The sequence below is a fragment of the Lygodium microphyllum genome, chromosome 9, assembly GCF_053477565.2.
Source record: "Lygodium microphyllum isolate KBCC chromosome 9, Lygodium_microphyllum_v1.1.10, whole genome shotgun sequence".
NCBI classification, from domain to species: Eukaryota; Viridiplantae; Streptophyta; class Polypodiopsida; order Schizaeales; family Lygodiaceae; genus Lygodium; species Lygodium microphyllum.
The window spans coordinates 153,145,404-153,150,777 of record NC_141143.1 but is presented as its reverse complement, the minus strand read 5'-3'; the positions used below and the strand labels follow the sequence as shown (position 1 = coordinate 153,150,777).

The following is a 5,374-nucleotide window of genomic DNA, read 5'->3' as shown; positions in this document are numbered from 1 at the left end:
GAAACTCTCTCTCTCTCTCTCTCACACACACACACACACACACTCTCTCTCTCTCTCTCTCTCTCTCTCTCTTTGTATGGCCATTTACAAACCTATTAGCAAAGGGACCAGTCCTGTAATGAAAGCAATCAACCATGGAATGAAATCTAACTGAAATTGAAAAATAACTAAGCTACAACAAAGAATTAACAAATCTATTGCACCAAGACATCCTCATAATGTATTAATGGTTGGAGATTCAAGAATACATGACGGCCATGGTTGAGTGCTTCATAGGCTAGAAAGAAGCTAACTCCAAGAAAATGGTAAAGCCAAGATTATTGAATGATCAAAAGATGTCTTGCCTTTGGCCTCTAGTCCCTTTTATTCTAACCCTCTTTCAAACTTAAGGGCTGTTCACACATGTACATATAGGCTAAAGCTAAATTTACAAAGGCTGGAATTAATCCAAGGTGCAAATATTAATGTTGTATTTTTCCTTCATGACAAACCATCCCTTCCTGAAGATGGTTTTGTCCTCAAAACCAAGAAGTAATGGACTAAATCCAAGTCAAGGATGATAGTAATCATGCCCATTCATCTTTCAAGTGATAAGAAAGCACTGTCCATGAAAAGAAGACCTTTTTGCATGCCAAACTGTGAGAAAACTTGCTGTTGTCCAAACAGGGCTGATTCACTAAAACTGGCATAACTTTTGATATATTGGTCCAAATGAGGCGTATGAGGTGTAGAAACGAAGCATTCACTACTAAGCATCACCCCATATCATCAGAATCAAATTTTGATGAAGTCAGGACAGTTTTATTGTCTGCAAAAATTTCATACAGCAAGCTGTCTCTGCACAGTCACTGCATACTGCATCATATATCATCCTTGTAGGCAATACTCCAAATAAAGATATCAAGTACCCCCGGAATCAAAAGGAAATCCCTCAAAATAATAGTCATAATCATGGGTACCTGTCCAAGAATCATGCATATCATCTATACCTCCCGGGTCAAATGGGAAACCACCCAAGAACTCATGATTGCCATCATGAATGCCTGGATCATAGGGAAATGATGCATTCAAATCATATGACATATCAGCACCATATTCAAAATCATATACATGAGAATCCGAAGAAACACCATTAGGTAGTTGCAGTCCTTGATCAACTATGGGCTGATGTAGATCAACCATGGAATCATAAGAATCATGACCAAGGATGGGTTTATGTATCTCATCAACATGATTATCCCAAGGTAGCTCATCATCATATGGATATGCATTCTCATCCATTTCTGCAACTAACTCTCCTTGTGAACCATCATCACATATCTTTGCATCCTCATGTTCTTCATTATCGATTAAACTCTCTTCTTCATTTTGATCTTCATCTTCTTCACTATCTTCATTTTGAAATTCCTGCTCTTGGTCTTCTATTTGATCATTCTCTTGTATATCTTCTTCATTGTCATCATCATCTTGAGTGTTGTCTTCTTCATCAGCTTCTTCATTTTTCTCTATGATGTTAACCTCTTCGGTTTGCATTGTATACATTCTTGCATTAATATCCATAGGCTGACCATAATGAATTCCTGCATTACATGGTTCATGCTGCCCATCATCAACTAGATGTTGTTGGAAACAAGATACATGATATTCATTCCTATAAGATTGCTCTTGGAAGCATTCAGGACAACTACATTTAACACTGCAATGCTGCCCATAAACATAGGCATCCCCATAGGAATGATCATCAGCATGCTGTCCAAAGTATTTTGGAGTAGGTTCCAAAGATGAAGCATGATCTTCATATGCATACATCCCTCCAAAATATCCTTGCTGCTGCCCAAATACATCAAGCTGCTGGCCATGAGCATTTGTATGATTACTCTCATGATCAAATCTGCCATAGACAAAACCACCTTGTTGTTGGCCAAAACCATTTGGATAAGGATCACCTTGATCATCTTGGCATGAGGTATGGCATCCATATTGCCCAAAAGAACTTCTAAGACTTTGCCCATTTGAAGAAAAAAAAACATAAGATCCATAGTCACTATATCCATGAACTGGAGCATCATGGGAAACACATCCATAAGCATCAGTGCCATTCTCTCTTTCATGAGATATACCATATGTATAAGCATCATGTTGAACATTTGACACTTCTGCAATGCTCCTATCAATGATGGATACGAGCTCTTTAACTTTCAACTTCATTTCCCTTACATCTCTGACCAAACTGTTCACTGTAACCATGCTGTTGTGATTATCCCTATGCACTGTTTTGGCCATATCTTGAAGAATACTGATCCAAATGAGGTGCTTGATGGCTCTGCTCGAAGGTTATGATAACTAGTATCACTTCCAACTGTTCCTTTATCGTTAGAATGATGCTACTAATTTCTGTAGCAACTTTTCCAAATCTGTCCCTGTTTGGACTGCACCCTGTTTTGACCCTGTTCCAAGTATTTTGAGTACTTATCCAACTTGAGTCAATACCCAGTACCCTTGAGAATGCTCCATTGATCTTCTATAGGAAATAGATTGATGACGAGAAGTCAAGTGGTACAAGATTCATCAAATAGATCATTGCTGAGCCCCATGAAATTCTCCAAAATTTTTTTGAACAATTTGAGTGCTGTCCAAAACTGTCAATCCTAGAGTTCTAGATCATTCGAGGTGAATAAGGCGTTATGGGATCGCCCACAGGGCTCATGCTTGAATGTAGGCCTCGGCCTGCCGTAGTGTTTGGTGGCAAGGGCCAAACAGGCCGCTCTTTGACTTGGCTAATTGCTAGCCCAAGATGTGGTGGGCCTTCCTTTGCTGTTGAAGTTCTTAGAAAGCTGAACACTAAATTTCACAATCATACTTCCTTTGCTGATGCAAGCACATGTTTGCCTAGTGATTGGCTATATGTCTGTACACAACTCAAAGTGGCGACAGGGTTTCCTTGATGCAGGTGACCTTCAGGCTATTCTTGCCTGTAAGCAAGGTGCTTACAGCTGCCATGATTACCGGAGCCTGGACAGAAGATCCACATTCACAATTGGAAGCCACCTATCAGTTTAGGAAGCTTCTATCCATTGAGCGCAGTCCTCCAATTCAGGAAATCATTGCTGCTGGGGTGGTTCCTCGCTTTGTTGAGTTTCTTCTTCAAAGCAATTTCCCAGAGTTGCAGTTTGAAGCAGCGTGGGCAGAGAGAGAACCATGGTGGTCATAAATCACGGAGCAGTCCCCATTTTTGTGCAACTACTCAGTTCTCCTGGTGATGATGTCAGAGAGCAGGCTGTTTGGCCTCTCGGGAATGTGGCTGGTGATTCTCCAACTTGCAGAGATCTGGTTCTTAGTCATGGTGCTATGCAACCTCTTCTTAACCAGCTGAATGAAACTGCCAAGCTTTCGATGCTTAGAAATGCAATATGGACCCTTTTAAACTTCTGTCGTGGAAAACCTCCCCCATCGTTTGAACTGACAAAAGTTGCACTTCCAGCCCTAGAGCGTTTAATACATTCATCTGATGAAGATGTGTTGATTGATGCTTGCTGGGCTCTTTCTTATCTTTCGGATGGCACAAATGACAAAATCCAGGACGTGATAGACTCGGGGGTTTGCGGCAGCATCTCAGCAAAGACCTTGCATCTCAGCAGAGACCTCGAATGCCACAGCATGAAGATCAAACCATCAGCAAAGGCAATGAACTCTGGACTACCATGGATGATGGATGGATGCAGGCAGGAGCAAATCCAATGACCATGCAATATGGCACTGCACCACACGGCATGATGCTGACTGGAGCTCCTTATGGTCCATCAGGAACTTCAGGTCTGAATCTTGCTGTTAACCCTGTGATGAATGCGCTAAGCTCAGCAATGAACCAGTCTATGACTGCAGCTTTGTCTACCGGATGGTGGTTGTGCTTCTAAGAAGGGAGGCTGTAGCTATCATCCGCCACCTCCTTGAAGATCCTCAAACTGTTCAGCAGGCCATGGAGTCAGAGATTCATCATTCCTTGGCAGTAGCTCAAAGTCGCAACAATGGTAGACGATTAAGCCTGGGATCGTCGACTGCTGTAGCAGTTGCTCCACGATGCTTTCTAATGCCCATCCATGTCCATACATACGCGCACGGCACACAATCGACTTGCTCTTCCCTTTCGATACAAAAGACAGGTCCTCTGCTAAGAGTGACATTCTTCTTGGAAGAGCCTCCTCACTTCCGCACAGAATGCCTGCTTTTCCTCAGGTTGAAGCATAAGATATAGAGTTGTCAAAGCTCTCTTTACTTTCACAGCAATGGTTTGGTAAAAATGGTCGTATGCAACCAGTCCCTAAGCCATAGCTCAAATCCATGGGTTCTCTACCAAATTTTTGCAGATCTCCTTCAAGTTTCTCTGTCGCCTCATCAAACACATCTCCCAGCCATTGATTTATTGCCTGGTGAAGGCCGGTTTCGAGAAAGAATCTGTTGAATTAACGAAGGTCCTCACATGCGTCCTGCACAAAAGCTTGCAGGAAATTGAGGCCACCATTACCCTGCTCACTAACCTGGGCCTCTCTCGTGATCAGGCGTATAGCCTTCATTACCCTGCTCACTCGTGATCAGGCGTAAAGCCTTTTAAGGCACTAGCCTTCTGTTCTGCAGCAGAGCCCTGAGGAGCTCTCCGCAAAGGTAGACTGAGGAGCTCTTTGCAAAGGTAGACTACATTCTCAACAAGGCGGACTTTTCAGTGGAAGATTTCCTGAAGCATGCAGCCATCATGGTCTACAACCTTGAATTGCGAATCAAGCCCCGTCTCAAGATGCACAATTGGCTGAGATCCCAGGGTTTACTTAAATAGAAGTTCCAATTGAACTACTTTGTGAACATGCCAGACCGATGGTGCTCAAGGTGGAGATCTTATCAGTACTTCACCAAGATTTCCTGTGAATTGCCCATCGATATATTCTTCTGTGCTACCCAATTGTAAGTTATACATGAGACAGCAGGCCATATACTTTCCATATACTTTCCATGCCTCGGGTCACACTTGGCCATCATAGACGCGGGCTCGAACGCACTGTTGGTGATATCCGCAACAGAGAGCTGCTCATGATAGGCTTCCTCAGCCGAAATGACGGGCGCATAGGACGAGAGCATGAAGTGAATTCTCGGATAAGGAACCAAGTTCGTCTGAAACTCGGTAACATCTACGTTCAAGGCACCGTCAAAGCGAAGCGAGGCCGTAAAGGAGGAAATAACCTGAGATACGAGTCGATTCAAATTAGTGTAGGTAGGACGCTCAATGTCCAAGGAGCGTCTGCAAATGTCGTATATGGCTTCATTGTCAAGCAGCACAGACACATCAGTATGCTCGAGAAGAGAGTGAGTGGACAAGACGCTGTTG

General features: G+C 42.9%; 1 pseudogene; it reads left to right on the top strand.

The window, feature by feature from the left end:
- The first annotated feature begins 2,998 nt into the window (after positions 1-2,998).
- LOC148031730 (importin subunit alpha-1 pseudogene) lies at positions 2,999-3,914 on the top strand (annotated as a pseudogene).
- Positions 3,915-5,374: the final 1,460 nt, after the last annotated feature.